At 34.7% G+C, this 18638-nt stretch overlaps 1 protein-coding gene across 3 annotated transcripts in view; it reads left to right on the forward strand.

The window, feature by feature from the left end:
- Positions 1-18638, forward strand: part of LOC118280624 (cardioacceleratory peptide receptor) — a 150712-nt gene that overhangs the window by 17931 nt on the left and 114143 nt on the right. For all 3 annotated transcript variants that reach the window (XM_050701070.1, XM_050701069.1, XM_050701071.1), the window contains exon 2: positions 15890-15949. The gene's annotated coding sequence lies outside the window, so the exon portion shown is untranslated. The remainder of the gene's footprint in view (positions 1-15889; positions 15950-18638) is intronic.

Here is an 18638-nt window from a genome sequence, read left to right on the forward strand (position 1 = left end):
ACAGTTAAAAGAGGTTATAATTTACCTACTTGAGTCTGAACTAATAGTTCTTAACTTGCTAGACCATCTATGTGGACACCTGTACTATGAAGATGGTATGTCGAGAAAAGGAACAGACTCAAAACATAACTCACGAAAATAATTATATTTCTTATCTCTGCTAACCTTTTTGAGGTTACATGAAAAGATGAATAAAAAGCATTCTGGTGAAACATACCATAACATCACGAATTTTGTTCCTTCACTTTCCACAAGGAAGGACAATCGCTTCTTATGAAATACTGACATGCAAGAAATCTGATTTACATTTGATGCGTATTCCAACCTAGTTTCAAAGAGTTTGGGATAATAAGTCAGTTCTGACCTCTTTTCTTGTATCCTTTTGTTGTTAGATAAGTGTAAAGAATGTTGCAGTATATTTTATGCGTAATTTTGATATAAGTTTTTTATTTATTTATTAAATGCTGATCCGGCAAACTTCATACCGCTTTAGATATTTTTTTATCTCACCTTTTAAAAACCTCCCCTGGACTTTCACAAATAATTTTAAACCGAGTCTGACACTCCCTCTCACCTCGCACAAGGCAGGAGAAGTCATTGAATAACTTTTCCTCCATCAAAAAAAAAAACAACCTTTACTTAACCCTTCATAATATAACTGTCAGTAAGACGAATATTAATTAAAAAGTGTAACACAGGCAGTTTAGTTTGCTCACTCGCCTTTTTGGCTCATGAAATTAATGTTCATAATAAGATTTTCAAGACATATTTGACGAAAGATTGAGGCAATTAAGATGAAATTTCTTTCTATTACTCTGAATAAAATGTCTCCGCATTGGTATAATGAATTTATGAACTTCATAAGAAAAATATGAAAGCATTTTCCTTGTTTTTTTATTGATTTTGCAAATCACGACAGTCATGAGATTTGGCATTGACATGGCACGTGAATGCTGAGCTTTATACGACTGTCATATAAGCTGGCCAAGGTCTTGGGATCGATTTAATTTTGTCTTTTTGACTTTTATCGTCAAGCCTTTTTGTCTCCCGGAGTGGAAGGCAGAGGTACACCTGCAGATTATGGCATGTAGTGCCGCTCTACCTAGAACGTACCTACGCCCTTTTCACCATTTTTGTGTGAGCCTATTGCCATATACTGGATATAGCTCCAGCTTCCATGCTACTAATAAAGAAAAAATCCTAGGTATGCTTTGCTTGACTTGGGAATCGAACCTGAGACCGCTTTCCCGGCAGTCGCCCCTAAGCAAAAAAGCACACAGTTACATAGATCACACGTTCCGAGTAACGTAGATTGTCATTCATGAATGACAAAGCTATTTGCACACAACATTTCACAGTTTACAATCATAAAACGTAAATAACATTTGTAAACAAGTAATATTTACCCCAGTTTTAAAATACCCCGTGTTACAGTGACGTGGGACGTCGACATAAATTCCCGTAGATTAAATAAAGCTATAAAAAGACATTGTTTACTTGGTAATTAGAGTGAATCGCAGTGTTCTGTTACTGTTGTCGTAATCAACGATTTGTACTTTTGATAAAGTTGTGTTGCAAATAATGTGATAGTTAAATTGAATATTTTAAGTGAACAATTTTAAATTGCATTTTTCGTTGTTTTTATGGTATAAGCCGGTAAACGAGCAGACGGATCACCTGATGGTAAGCAATCGTCGCCGCCCATGGACAACCGAAAACACCAGAGGCGTTTTAAGGATTTTTTGGAGAATGTAGAGGAGGCGTACAGTCCAGTAAAGGCCTATCACAAGGCTCTTGACACATAATGATGTACTTTAGAAAAAGCTTGGGACAAAGACAGTATGAAACTTAAACATTGATTTAATGTACAGTAACAATTTACAATTCAGGTGATAGACCCTGCCTTCGTAACATTTGTCTTAGCCCTAAAGGCACACACAACAGGTACTAATTAGTGTAGACTGATGTCCTAATTCAATTTAATTGGGTCCTGGAGCCAAGGACCTTCAAACTCAGGTATATGACTTACCTAAGTAAAAACCCAAGGTAGTACTAGAAGGGAGCATTCATGGTAGATACATATTTAGTTTAGACATTTTATAAGAGTTCCAGAAGGACTGCGTAAGGAATTTAAGAGTATCACTTATAGTTTATGTGTAGGAGAAGTGAAGAATGCTAATATTTTTCAAAAATAATGCTTATAAAGTACATAAATCATAAATAAAACATTACACACACATGCATAGTATCTGATCGTAAAAATCGATAGACATTGCGATGATATTGACGTCTCATATGAATAGAGTTTTATAAAAGAGTTTGTTTGAGTTTGAGTTAAATAAAAATTATCCTTGAACGTATGTTAAGTGGTATTGTAAATTAAATCGTATATGGTTGAATTTCAACCACTAGGCGACCACTAGTTCATGGTAGATACATATTAAGTTTAGACATTTTATTAAAATACCAGAAGTACTGCGAGAGGAATTTAAGGGTATCTGAATTTCCTACATACATAAAATGCCTTTGCATATAACATTTTACATTAATCCCTGAAGATAGGCAGTGTATACATTATCATTGTAGCAACCACTTTCCACACATGCGATCCGTGTAATAGGCGGAAGTCTATCGCTACACTTCAAACCATTCCAATACCAGTAGCTAGCCTTTAAATTTGGCCTAGAATATCAGTATAAAGACTGATGCAAGTCACCCTAATCCTTACTCCGATAGTTGGTTGCGAAGCAAAAAGGAAGAAAATCTTCTGATCCCCACAGAGTAGATCCCGATGACTTCCCCCTTTAATTAAAAAATACTGTTCAATCGCCCTTGTACTGAGTCGATTTGATTTTGCGAAGAGATCCAATCTGTCCTTCGATGCGTCCTTAATTCAAGGTCAGTCCTTGACTTGTTGTCTGATTTAAATGGCACGGGCAATGTTTTGGGGGCTGTCGTTGAATTGACAACGGTTTCCTATACGTGTACTTCTCAATTCACCCTAAAGGCTGCTCAAGACACATACTAAACTGATTGGTTAAGATGAAAAGCCAGTTGCGGATTTTTTAACTGTCGAAACTGAAAATTTTACAATCAAGTAGGATCAAAAATTTGTTGCTCACAAATCTCTTGCTCAGTAATCGATCAAGATATTGAACCTTCGGAGTAATTATCTCCTGTATCACACTACTTATAACAACCAGTGTTGACGGCTAAAATACTTGTACATTACCCGGAGTAATACAATTTGCAAGCCTTTGAAATACCATGCTACTGATTTTACCATCAGTTATAAAGGCAGAGTCTGAGCGTTTTACCATACATGTCATATGTGTATGTGTACATTAGGGTGTCCCAGCCAAGTAGGGCGAAAAAAATTTTTTCGAATTTAAGTACGCATACCCTCTATATTTTTTCTATTTGACCATAATAACTAAAATAAAAAATATCAATGGTATCGGATAACGGGAACCCGTGCCGACTTGATGTCAAAGTTTCAAGAAAAAAATTGTATGGAGATTATAAGGAAAATCACTTAAAGTTAGCTTTAATGTTATAAATTAATCTTTTTTATTATTTTAAATATTTATTTATTATTAAAATAATATTATTTACAAAATTTCCTCTTTAATGGCATCCTTCTACAGTCAGGATATTTCAGTCTGTGTTCCTGTGCGCAATGTATTAACAACTGTTTTTGTTCCTCTTCAAGTGTGATTTTTTTCGTGAAAATCTTGCATTAATTTCACTGCTCTCTCATTGGCCGTATCATTAACGGCTTTCAGTTTTAACATTTTTGCCTTTAGTTGTAGAAAAATAGCATTCGACTATTTGACTATGAATAGGATCTAGTGTAGGAAACTGTCATCAATTTTAAAATGATCGAACAAAACCTTGATTTTGGACGAGTTACATATGGAACAATCGTCAATGTTGAGTCCAAGTGCCTCATAGTGACCGCCTGAAAGACAGGTTGGAACATATTGGTGTACAGGTGGCGGTATGCCCTGTATGGGCTGAGCACCGCGGTGTCCTCAGGGATGTGGTCGGCAACGGCGACCTCTCGCATTTGCATTGGTTCAATCCATGGTTCGGAGCGAGGGAGATAGGATGCGATCTCCTCCTTCTGGGAAGCAGTCATGCTAGCTAAGGAAGAAGCGGGACGCGTAAGAAACGAACCTCCTCAAGACCCAGCCGTCGAGAGGTACTCCGGGCGTCAGGGATCGCGCAACGATCTCTGGCCACCGAAAGTGCCTTCTGCGGACGGCGATCAAAAGGTAGCTCGTCGCCCGATCAGAACCAGACCCGTGTGGCACAAAGAGCCATCAGACCACCATAGATGGGCCCAGTAGGGCTGATACCTGATCCAGAGCTGCGACCTACCTAGCGAGTTTACCAAGGCTCCGGTTTTTGTCCACTCCAGCTAATTGACCAGGCCTGCCAGACTCTTTCTGTCACTGCAAGAAGATCCTATCTTCATCTATCTTTATTGAGCGTCAAATCTGATATGCAATGTCGAATAAATTGTCCAAATTGTAGATAAACTTGATGAGGCCGTTTAAATAAGTCTTGGGTTTTGTTCGCATTATTTTGTAGATCTCTCCAAACTTGGTATAAGGTTACTAGCTTCTTAACACAGTTGGGTAAAGCGTTAGTTGATATACGGGCTTTTCCCCAATAACTAATGCACTCAGGAATAGTTAGGTTTACCCTTTCATTGATTATATTGTTTTCGCAAATGTTGTAAAACTAAACTGCCAACACTTGGCCATTGTAGGGCAATTTCGAACCGATAATTTGATGTTTTAGAGCACCTATGAAGAATATGTACTTTTTAGAACTGCGGAATACCCCTGACATCTTGACTAAACGAAAACAATATGTTCCCTAATAAATCAAACAAGTAATAACTAGCACTGCGATACGATAGTTCCGACGCGTCAAAATATGCTAGTACTGACATGTATCTAGGCAAGTCGGCACGGGTTACTGTGCTTCTAGGTAAATGAAACTTTATTTACGTGTATGTTGACACTATTCGAAAATAATTAGAGGGTATGCGTTCAAAAATTTCGACTTTTATTTTTTTGGGACAGCCTATGTACATATAACATACATACAACCATGAACATGACTCGACCTTTTGTTTCACAAGGAAAGCGTATTAGGGGAAATTCTCCAAATACTTGTTTGTGACACCAAACGCCTCAAGGTCATAAAGTATTAAAATGTTTTGTCGAAATAATTTAGGGCGGTAATAGAGAAATTAATTGAAGAGAGAAACTTCTCGATGGTTCAAATCATTTTCTGTATTATGGTGGGAAAAATCTGATCCAAGTTTATTCAAGGATCAGTGCCTTGTGAAACCTTTTCTGAAATCTTCTTTAAGATCAGTGAGTAGGAAATGATTGCAATCTTGGGTGCGGTTTGTAAGAAATTTGTTTATAAAGATTAGGTATTTTACCGTCGAAAGGTCAATTTCTAATTACATCCCTGTATAGTTTTAGAAGAAAACGACACGGAAAAACACATTAGGCGTTGTAACCGAGTTCTATTTTTAAATTCATTGACTGTTTTGTTTGTCAACATTGGATTTGCATTTAGCATTTGTAATCTGTAAATAGTCTTAAGTCTTTACGAAGCGTTTACAAAGTTCGATTGTTTAGATTCAGTGTTGAGCTTATTTCATTATTATCTGTCAAGGAGTTTGCCGAAATAAAATGTTTTACAATCGCATTGTGTTTCTTGTTGCTTTTGTTTTTTTTTTAACAAATTAGTAAATGATTGCAAGAAGTAAATGCTGCAGTGACATTTTGTAAGTTCGTCTTAAAAGTTGTGATATAATTCATAGTCAATCACATTTTTCATGTTTGCCCCACATTAGGATTTTCTCCTGTGTCGTGGGTGCGTTTACAAACATACACGTTCACATACACTTGACATCCAGACCCGAAACAATTTATATTTCTATATTTCTGCTATCAATTTATAATTCGGAATTTTTCATCAATATATTTTAGAATAGTGTCCTTTCTTTAGCAAAAAGCTTATCTATACTGGAAATAACTAATTAACTATCTAAAATTAGATTTCCCATAAATTCTTCCTTATATCCCTTCCTTTTAAACCGTACACACTACTGGTATTTTGGACAGAAATAGTTCAAATTTGGTCATTCTGTGCTACGAAAATAGATTATTGTGTCGCTCAGACACGTAATTAATTCTGAAATGCGTTTCATGTTGTTTTGAGCATAGAAACACGAGTAGCATTGACCCTCATATTATTAAATTGAACATTAGATGCGTGTGAAAAGAATGGCAATGTGTTAATTGCTTATAATAGTTACTACGTTGTGAATTTGACCGAGTGTTTTAGGAAGGAGTTAGCGAATTTGCATTTAGGCAATTATAATGGTTTTCTCCGTATCAATAAGGACGATGCAATATTTAGTTTGCCGTTTTCTCAATAGAGAACGCATTTGGCATGGATATAATAAATTCTTTATATACAGAACTAATAAATAAAGATTTTTTTTTTTTTTTTAAATAACGTTGCCCCACACTAGGATGCGTTTACAAACATACAATTTCAAATACATATCCGAAACAACAATTTGTGGATCACAGAAAGTGTTGCTCAGTGCAGGAATCGAACCCGCTACCCGTTGCGCGGCAGCCAGTTGCCCAGCCACCGCACTAATCGTGCAGTCATATTTTTAGAATGTATATCAAAATTGGTGATTAACTGGGGAACATGTGTAGGTTAGATATGATTTGGCATATAAGTACAAAAATACATACAGGCAATCTCCGAAATAAATAACCAGCTTCAAATATATTTAATTTCCAAACAGCACAACTGGTACCATAAGACATTAATACGAGTAATTGCTCATGTACATAAATAAACTGATTCATGAAGGAAATGAGATTTCAAATCAACTTTCATAAGTCCTTGGTATAAATGTGCGCTTTCCTGTGTGATCTCACGATTTGTTTCTGAAACATATGTTGCTTCATTACTTCCAAATGTCAGTAAGGCGCTGCCTCCACGAGCGTGAGAATCGCAAAGAGTCTCCACTTCTATCGTCGGATAATTTCCACGAATGAGCGATTATTCTACAAGCGTGTATCGTCACGATCTGTGCTGGAATCGCAGCGTGTCGGCGAGAGTTTACGCTGAAATGACGCTGCGTTTGACAGAATGTCCACCGCGACTTAGCTTCGAGTGCGCGGCGGGCGCACCAGTAGCGACGCTACCACGTTACGCGCGCACATTGTCACTTGGAGATTCATAAATATTATATAGAAATATCGCCGTTTGAAGATACATTCATAAATATTATATAGAAATACGTGTCACGACGATAATATAATATCATCGAGATTCTCTCGCTCGTGGAGACAGTGCCTTATTGATTTCAATTTGTTGTATGCAGACGGCAGAGTAGTCATTTGTCACCTCACTTACTTTTCTTATTAGTGTTGTAAAAGATGATTATATAAGTAAAGAATTGATAGAGACCAGTGTTCTCTGATAAACTTGAACCTTTAATAATTTTTCTAACCCACCTAAATAGACAGCCTGGGCAGTTCTTTTAATTCAATGATTATGATGATTTTCATTTCATGTTAATAAAATTTCAGAATTGGAAATTGCAAAACTCAAGAGCTCAGTCAAATACTTTTGATTGATCAATTTACGCCTAGTAGTATAGAAGTCAATTGGATATGATAAAAATCGCCACAGACGTAGCTATGATATATGTTAATAAAATATATGTAGCGGCTTTAATAATGATAATGATGATGGATATGATCTTGTTAGACAAAATCAACCCGAGACCCAAAATCAATGCATTAGCCCAGAATATGCACACGAGCACTTGACCGACGAGACACATGTGATTGATTCAGTAATTTCATATGATTGTACATATAAACAATTTACTTTCGCATATCCGGCCCGTCTGCAAAACTAAACAGAATGTTGTTTATGCAATTCTTATTTAATAGGTATTTAATCGGAATCTCTTATGTAATTCATTTCCTTTGATTTAAATGTTTATTTCGAGGATTATAAGAACGAGATTAGGGTGAAATAAATGGCGTTTTAGTATTATTTATGGAAGGTCATGGGGTTTATAGAGAAATATACTGTTTAAAACTTTGTTGGTCGTCCGCGGTAAATTATAATGGCCTTTACTTGTCACAACTTTGGAGAAATTAAGGTTTTGTTTTGTTGCTATCTTTGTTTGGTTGTGATTGTTTAAAAGAGTATAATTTTAATTGTATTTTTCAGTGGAATTATTTCTAGTTTATATTCCTATAAATAAAAAAGGTATGAAAAAAATAATATTAAATAAATAAAGTTTATTCTAACGTAAATGTAGCGACGTCGTCGACGCGAGAGTGGGATGCGCGACGTCGCCGCTACTCATAAAGAAGAGTCCCTTTGTGACTCGAACATTCATTTGGTTAGTATCGGCCGAGCTTTTCTACTAGTATATAATTTACGTGAGTAGTATGATTATTTTTTAGCGTTCCATCTTAAACTGTCTCTCAATAGTTATTATAAAAAAAGTTCAAAGAAAAATCGACACATAGTAACACTATCGTATATGTATTTTCTATATTCAGATTAAAATGGTATTAGTAGTTACTTAGTTAGTTTTTTTAATAAAATTGGTCGGAATGCTTTAACGTTACATTTAAATTATTTAGTTTAACACTAGATATGTGTGATAGTTAGAGATATGGGTTGCGTACAATGCTTTATTAAATATGATAGATAAATAGAATAGGGCACGCGCATTCCCCATGTTTCAAAACTGGGTTATTGATTGGTTTGTAAATGAGTGAAAGAGTTTAGAAATATGAGCATTGAATAGACCAAAAGATAGGCAGGGTATAAATTTTGATGATTTATGTATGTGCACAGATTTGCGTATGTGTAAATAATTCTTGAGATCTTTGTACATTGGTTTTATTATATCAAAGAACAATTTGGATACTAACGAATCGGGAACTATGTGGTTAAAACCAAAAATTTGCCGGAAGTCACTATTCCACGCGAACGAAGTCGCGGGCAAAAGCTAGTACATAATATAAATACTATTAACTTTAAAAGAACCTCCTCACTTTTTGGGAAGTCAAACAAACTATTACACTACATTCAACCATTTCTTTTCTCCAAAACCCAAAAAAATAGGGGTCAAAATCCTGCTATATGTAGGAATATATTTCCCAGAGATCCCTCTTGGTAATGGACCTCTTTCCGAAGGTCTTAGAAGGTCTTGATTATAATAATGAGACTGGCGAATTAGGCTTGGATCCCGACAAGTATAATTATGTAGGTACTGTCGGCTAGTTGCCCTAGTGTTTTTCGTTAAATAAGGTAAAAGAATTATTATTATGGAAGTGTGTGTGTTTTTTTTAGTATATGTGGTGTATGTACATAATATTGTATGTACTTATAAATGGCTTTTTTGGTTGAAGAGAAGAGATTTTTTTAGTCATTATAATTGGTGTACTAGCTGTACTAGATGGTATGTAATAATAGGTGTACATACTAGATGGAACTTTGTGCTCATTTGGTTGGTCGTTATTTTTAAATGTCAGTAAATAGAAATGTAGGAGTAACGACCTATCAAAAGATGGATAGATTCTGTGAAAATTTATAATTATAGAAAGGAGTTTGTGAATTGTGCCGACTGAAGAATTAAAAAGCTTCTAAATAATAGATTGTTTTTATATTTTCTATCCATGACCTTTTTAGTTTACAGTAACTAGATATTTTCTTTTAATATTTACCTACATTAAGATAAAATTATGACAAGGGCTCTTGGACATATTTTACCTTAATTTTGAATTTTATTCCTAGCAACAAGTTAGAGAGGCTTCTAAAGGCCTCGGGTCTATTCCCAGGGCAGTCATTTATAAAGTTAATTTATATTTTAATAGTAATTACTTGGTTAGACCGTTTATTGCCATTTTTCAGAAGACTTCATTTGAATAATATTATCTATTTAAATATTAGAAATTTCAGTTTTTTGGAGTAGAAATTCTGAATAGATCAGCTAGTCATTGTGTTTTCGTTAAATGTATTACAACTTGCTGCCGCGCAACGTGTAGCGGGTTCGATTCCCGCTCGGAGCAACTCTTTGTGTGACACACAAATTGTTGTATCGGTTTTTTTTTTTGAGGGATGAAAATCATCCAATCGCTTCTGGGTGGGATATGTGTATGTGTTTGTATGTTTGTAAACGCACACACGACATAGGAGAAAATCATAGTATAGGACAAAGTTTATCAAAAATAAAGAAAGAATTTCTAATAAGTTCACATCCGTGTAATACAAGTTGTTAAATATAATACCAAGGTCACACGAACTCGCGCGACTCGTATAAACTAGTAATTATCCCGTCCACTAGTCGTAAAGCCACAATAGTCAGCATTAATTAGTAGGAAAACAAAGGTTACATTTGATGTTCTGTCACTTTGGGGAGAGCAAATAAGTAAATAATTTCGGTACACACCGCTACACATAACCACTTTATCATGACCTCACTTTGTATGAAGTTTTCACATGATCACAGGTCAGCTTATACTGGTTATGCATAGGTTGATGTGTGACCGTGTAAATAAACATCAGCTGTCACGAAGTTCAACCGGATTGTGAGTAATTTGATTGGCTGACGAGGCAAGTGCTAATTTCCTTCGTCTTAACTGAATATTGAGGTGGTGTTTGTTTGATTTTGTCTAAAAATTTTTGGTATCTAGGGAAATAATACGAGTAGTGAATTGTTTAAATGATTGTACAATAATATAAGAGTACCTACTTTTTTAAGACGGGGGAAAACCTTCAAAAGGTGCCTAGCACTTTAGGGAGAAAAACAAGGGAGTGTGGGATTTTTACCTCATTAAAACCATCTCGATAAGCGGTACCGAGTCCTCTAATTAGACTTGCTCCGGAGCCCTTATGGTGCAACGCCTGTTACAGCATATCCCTAGGATTATGGTAAATTGGAGGTAAACTTAGGGCAAAATTGATGTAATATGTGATTCTGTAAGTCGACTCCTCTATGAACTAACTTTTTATGTTTTCAGTAATATCTTCAAAAATATATGAGTTTTTATACTGCTTAAAAAAGTATCTGTTAGATTCTTATGAAGATATTTTGGTTTCAATATAGAAAGAAGGGCAAATAAGGATTAATGTACGAGGAAAACCGTGCATATCAACAAGCGTCTGTAACATTATTTTTGGAGAATTATTTTCCTTTTATTTAAATTACAATTATGAGAGCTTATTTTTTTCCGTAGTAGACACGTGTCTAACTGTTCAGGAGCGAAAAATAAAACAATGGCTTACTCACGTGAATTAACTGAAAAACGCTCAACTAGTTTCAAGTCACAACAGGATTCTTATTAACTAAAAATAAAGATTTACTTACTTAAATATACTGAAAAAATCTCTATTAGTTTCAAGTCTCTCTCTCTCTCTCTCTCTCTCTCTCTCTCTCTCTCTCTCTCTCTCTTTTATTTACGAGCAGCGCACGTTTTTTTATTTACTTCACGTGAGAAATCCGTGACTTTAAATTATTTTAGTATGTCTCAGGATAGTTTTCATAGAAACATTTTTCTAAGTCCCAATCCTTTACAAAACTAAACAGCACACCTAGAACATGAGTTATAGCTTCAATAATCGAGTGGAAGTAAACCCAAGTAAGTCGGAATCGGTCATCGATCACATAACCCGAGTTAATAATGTATTTCAAAGGGAGAGCGCTGTGAACTGAGGGAATTATGAGCACCTGGCTTTACCAGTGTTTATTAAAGTGTTTGTATATAATCGTGACTGCAGTATTGTGTTGAATTAGTAGGTTAAGCTAAATAAGCCTATATTATTGTGGTATTAAATAATAAATAATATATAATTTTATTTGGAGGAATTTTTTATTGTAGGACTGTTATCTGGTTTAATTTTAATTAGGTATTCTCTTTCGTCATCGGTCTTTGATTAATGGAATTTCAACACTAGTCGAATGAGCACACAGAAAAATGATGATGTTATATTGACTTAAAATTTTTGAGGAAAGTTAGTGTCAATTTCATACATTAACTTTTGTATTGACTTGTTCAACTCAATCGAGCAGATAAGAAGAAAAATCCTATACCAATGAAATGCTATACATACATAATCTCACGCCTGTCTCCCTGAGACAATGAAATGACAATTCCTACTAATCTTACATGCCTATTCCGCTTCATCAACAGTCTTTTCGTGCATACTCGTTGGTTAATCGCCAATCTGAAATGATATAAAAAGGAGAGATAAATAGCAAAACACATGGATTTCAGCTAATTGATCATAAAAGGTTGCCAACATTACCTAACCTTGATAACACAGATCATTTACACTGGATTCCGTCATTCAGGTCAATCTCCTTAATTTAACCCAATCGTCATCATCAATGTTAATTGACTGTATCATCATCGCACATGAGATGATTAAAAAACTAAACATGAATTTGTACAAACGCCAAGTCATTTAATTTTGCGCTCCTTTATAAGCTGTTAGCACAATCGTCACCGTTTGATATTTTAAGATGTATTATATTATTAACCAAAAACAACGGCATACTTTTTTTTGCAACGTCACGCCTTTTACCCTCGAAGAGGTAGGCAGAGGTGCACATTGTGGCACGTAATGCCGCTATACAATGTACACCCACTTTTCACCATTTGTGTTATAAATCCCATGTAACAACAAAGGTTTACTCACATAAATATATTGAGAAAAGCTCTACTAGCTTCGAGTCATAAGGGGACTCTTCATTATGAGCAGCGTGCGTAGACGCGGCGACATCTCGGAGCCTCAATATATTATGTACGTGATTTAATATTTAATTAAGTATCTCTCACGGTAGTTATTATAAAAAAATAAGGTGTCTCGAAAGTAATAAATTATTGTTTAGATGTTTTTGATATTATTTCCACGTAAGTTAAAGCTATATTATTATGTCAAGAATCCAGCCCAAACCTAGACTAAAATCTATTTATAAATATTCTATATTTATAAACATTTATAAGCCACACTTTGGAACGAGCACCTAGCTTCACTGACAGACAGATTGACGGACATTTAAATTTGACGTTTCAAAAGTGCCTAATTTAGGATTAATTAAAATAAATGCTTTGACTTTGATTTTCAACCTAACGCGAGTTTTACATTCCTCGTCCTTATTCAGTAAAGAGTACGGACGCTATTAATTTCATTAAATAACTGACGGGCGAAATCTTTTTAATATTGACCGTTGACATTTTGTTTTACCGTCTAAAAAAACCCAAATCGATACAGACAAAAGTCGACCTACACAGCTATCCACATTATATCAAACTAAGAAACTTTTGTTTCAACAAGTAGCACTTACAACTATGATTGAATTGAATGATGATTTGAAACAAATAAGTAATTATGTAGTCAGACAGTTTTTTTGTTTTGTTCAAACAATAATAATGAAACTTCCATTAGAGGATATTAGACATTTGACGTAGGTGATAGATACGTCTTTTTTTTTTTTGAGATGTTTAGGGAGCTTTTCCACCAGACATTTGTTATGTAGCTATGCTACGAAGATGTTAGCTGTGAAACTTTGTGACCGTTTCCACTGATACAAGCTAAAGTAGCTGTGCGAGGAAGATGCGCAGCTCGAATATGCGATGTATCGATAGTAGGGAAGCCAGCCATAGTACACATCCATAGCACGCATCTTTCCATATAAAAATAAAAAAAACGTAACCGTGCCGTGTAACAATCCACCGGTGTTAAGCTATGTGTACCAATGAATATGATCGGTGGAAGCCAAACGTGTCTACAGCAACATAGCATAGCACATCTCTGGTGGAAAAGCACTCTTATTCAGTGAACGAGAAAAACATTGTTTGACATCCGTAATAATGTATGGCGTATCTACACAATATTATCATGATGTATTGTCATACAAATTACTAAATTGAAAATGACAGATGTGTGATATATTAAATAGTTATTTGTGAAGAAGAATAGTATATTTTTTTCTAGTAATAGACTTGATGGGGCAGTCTCCATGAGAGACGGGTGTGCGGACTACCTAGCGGGTTTACTGGGGCTCCGGCTAGAAAAGCAGGAGTAGGAACGTGGTGATTTTTAGTCAGTAAGAGTGTCACAGACCCTTGCCCTACCTAAAACGGGAAAAGTTATTGGATGACTTTCTCCCATCAAAAAAAGGGTCCATGGGAGAATTGCCATCTAGCATCATGGAATACTAACATGAAATGCTAATATTATGAAGTATAATTGTGAAGTGGACACATTAATCAACGAATTTCAACGAGTTTACTAAAATAAACCTTATTTCAATAATTTATTTATGACCAAATTTGAATATCAAACGATTTCGAGGAAGTGGCTGTGCCATTGTACAGGAAAACAGTCGAAAAACTGTTTTTTTAGAGCCGCTAACAAATTTCTTTTGAGAGCAAACTTGGTAATTACGTTATTGGTGGTAAGGCGAGTAATTTTAGTTGCTGGGCGAAACGGGGTAGTTGGAAATGGAATTGGGAAAGGACATTGAATTTACATAATCATTTTTATAATAAGTATCTCAAAGAAAATGAGTTTAATACTCGTAAACGATTGCAGTAATTTAAATAATATTTACTTCCAAAATGAAAAGTATTCTATAATTTTGCAAGGTAATACAACCATTCGTATTTCACGAGTTACTCTTCAACATTGACATTTTTTTTTTTAAGTTTTATAGTAATAAAAGATTTTTTTCTGTGTTGTGAATGCATGTACAAACATAGAAATCACACCCACAATCGAACAACAATACAATTGGCACATAAATAAAGCAGAACACAATTTATAAACCTATACAACTTTTAATTCACTCCAATATCACCATCCTTATTCCATAATCGACCTTAATTCCTTACCATAAGGCCAGCTGTCATCTGTCAAGGACATTCCCACATCAGCACTTAAGAAGGAGTATACTCCTAGGCCCTTTATCCCTTCCCCCCACTTCGCATAATATGAACATTTAGGGACCGGTACACGTAGACTACTTGATTTTCCATTTATCATAACGATTCAGCTTTTAATGCCAGATGACAGTAAGAAGTAGTTTGCAGTCGGGTCCCGTAGTTCCCGTTTTGGGTTATAGGTAGGTTTTGGGTTAGAGTACCGGGTTTGGGTGAATAATGATGTAGTTTGTTGTTAAAGTGTCGATTTTGTTTTGTGGTGGAAAGTAACTAGTTATGGCGAAGTAGCAATAAATATAAACATCTAATGTATTACGTACCATGTTTGTACATATATACCACCTATGTCTGCTATTGCGTCGACTAACGGTTAAGAGAATTGAGTTTCATTAAAAGTGTACATCTTTTAAGTTTAGAGTTAACAAAGTAATAGGAGTTGATCCTATTGCCATTTATTTACTGGGTACAATTTCATGCTCCGTGGTGTTTCTGAGAAATTTTAGAAAAACTGAAAAAAACCCAATAATAGGTACTTTGCCAGATCCGGAAATAGCAGTCGCTTGCGACTACTCGACCAACGAGGCTGGGGCTTATAACACAAATGGTGAAAAGTGTGTGTAGGTACATTCTACAACGGTCAGTAGCATAATGTACCGTAATATTCACATCTGCTTACCCTTTCGGGAATAAAAAAGCGTGACGATGCGACAAAGTTAACAATAGCTACTGAACCACTCTTCATTTTGTATTTGTATGCCAAATGGTTTAGCTAACTGTACATATTTGCCTACCTTTTAAGAAGGGGAATTTATGTTATGCAAGATTTTATAAATATGTGCTTTATCTTGTTACAGATATTACAAGTGATTGCCGACATGAGCAGTCGTGTCTCGTAAATTGAACAACAACGAAAAGTAAGTTACAATTGGGACTTTTCAATATAATAGTATATTAAAAAATACACACAACTCACACATTCATTCATATAGATTTGAAAATCTTCTTAAGTTTCGAAAATTTCTTGCTAATTTCCTAGAAATAAGCGTTAGACGGTATGCAATTCGAAATTTGCTTTATGACGTCATCAGATTAAAAAACAGCAAACAAAATAAATATCGTCTGCTATTGACGTAAAAATCTGATGAATTCATAACGCACTATTTCATACAAAATTCATAGGAAATATAGTTTTTGACGTTTAGAAAAAAAGTATTGAATTTGAGTAAAAACGTTTTCAATGTTTATTTTTATTTAAGTAAGAAAACAAGGTTAATGTAGTAAACTAAGAAAAGTTCTTTGTAAATCATCCTAATAATCATTAGGTCTCATTAAAAATAATCTTAAGAAATATTTTACTATTTAAATGATCCATACGAATTACCATAAAACAAAAATACATAAACGTTTCCGTGTTATTTTAATGGATACAAAAATATTATTATTACTACTGAAACTATAACACATAATATACACAATTTTCAGTATCTCACAAACATCATCCATTTCGTTATTTCCTGATATTTACTGAAGCATTTCTTTTGATGATATTATAATTATTGCCAGACATAATATATTAAGTGACTGAAGAAATAAATTGACAAGAGTAAACACGTGACTAATAGTAAACTGTGACGACATTTTATCGTCACGTCACGTGAATGTAATTGAGAGAGTGGGAAGTGTCAACTAATTGGTATTAATTTTAAAATGCACCCATGACATTGAGATGTTTGGCGATGGCTCATAAAGTATTCGGTAATGTTAAATATACTAGGTAGGTACTTTGATATGGCATGGAGTTAACAACTAGGACGAAATAGGGAGGTTTTCAGTTTAAACTGCATAAATGTATGTATGCATGTGTATGTATGTGCGTGAATGTCTTGTGTTTGGCTTAAGCGATTTTGATGCGGTTTTCAGCTTTGTATTTTCAGACATAGATGAAGGTTGAGGGATATTACTTGACTTAAAAAAAATTGAGGCAGTAAAAGAACAGGAAGTTCCGTTTAAAAAAAATGGTTTTAGTTTAATGACGCCACTGTACTTGGGATAGAGTGCGATGTATAAATAAGTAATAGATTAAATCCAGAAGACTAAAACCTGATAAAACTTGGTCGTTCTTAAGAATGTCTTAATTCATTTTCTTTTCTAATTTATGTAATATTTTATGTCTTACAAAACTTATAATACAAATTTTTGTAAGTACATTAAGAACATTCAAAGACTCATTTCAAATGAAGAAACTTTGCTAACTCAGCTTGTATGTTAGAAAATTATGACGTAGACTAAGCTACTAAAATATGAAAATCCACGTCAGGTAATGTAGGGACACATTAAGACTAACTTACCTTAATGACTTACTCGTGCCTTATACCGAAATTACTGTAGAAAAACATTTCGTACAAATTGTCATAAAATAAGTAATAAGTAATAATGTAGCTCTGACATTTATTTGCTAAATAATCCCCAAGATTGGTGATTATGCTAATAAAGAAATGTTTAGTGTTTGTAGACATGAAATGCTGAAATATTTTTTGTGTTTTATTTTTTGAAATGTAATTTTATCTACATACTTATATGTGTACGGTACATAAATGATTAAAGACGTCTGATTAAGTGTTAAGACATGTAATATTTTTTTTTCTTTTTTAAAAGCGACTCAGAGTTCTGACAATCCTAGTGCGGGCACTGTGGAATGCGACTCGTGCTGCAGACTGCTTAGTGGATTACCGCAGCTCCGGCTCGAAAAACAAGAGTAAGAACGGGATGGTTTTGTCAGTATGGGTCTAGCACTCTTTCTTACCTCGCCCAAGGGAGAAAAGTAGTTGGATGTTTTTCACCCTTAAAAAAAAAACACTAGGATTTTCTCCTGTGTCGTGGCTGCATTTACAAACATACCATTTCACACACATATGACATCCAAACCTGAAACAACAATTTGTGGATCTCAAAACAGTTGCTGTGTGCGACAATCAAATCAGTGACATTGCATGGCAGTCGGTCCAGTAGATAATTTTAAGTACGTTGCATCGTTGAATAAAACAAAATATTCATTTTTATAAAATCGTTATAGAATGGAAACTGTTATCATTGAAAACATGGACAAACTATTACAATTCAGTACACAGTGTAGTCATATTTTTTGAAATAAATAAAGAAAAAACGTGTACATAATTTTACCTCACAAACGTACTAATAAAAATTCAGGGCACTCTGCTGCTCTTTACTAAAATAAAAACAAAATAATTCAACGCCAGTACGACTACCCGTTGTCCTTTATCTTGCAGATAAACAAAAAAGTAGGGCTATGAATAACGCTTGGTGTCCCAAATGTTGAGCACCTCTGACGATGACAGAAACTTTCTCATATTGCTGCCATAAATCTGTGGTGATAACGCGGTTGGTTGAATTGTGTTTTACGCAGGTTTTAGGGTTTAGGTATCATGGTTATTCATTGTTGAATAGTGGTCCAAGCAAGATGGTTAAGTTCAATGCAGTAAGGAAGAGCAATGTTGATTGTTGATTTACACAATTTGTAAAATTCTGGATATGGAAAAATATCTTACGTTGCCTCCGATGGTACACCATTTTATTATCTTAACA

Source organism: Spodoptera frugiperda, chromosome 20 (genome assembly GCF_023101765.2).
Source record: "Spodoptera frugiperda isolate SF20-4 chromosome 20, AGI-APGP_CSIRO_Sfru_2.0, whole genome shotgun sequence".
Classification (NCBI taxonomy): domain Eukaryota; kingdom Metazoa; phylum Arthropoda; class Insecta; order Lepidoptera; family Noctuidae; genus Spodoptera; species Spodoptera frugiperda.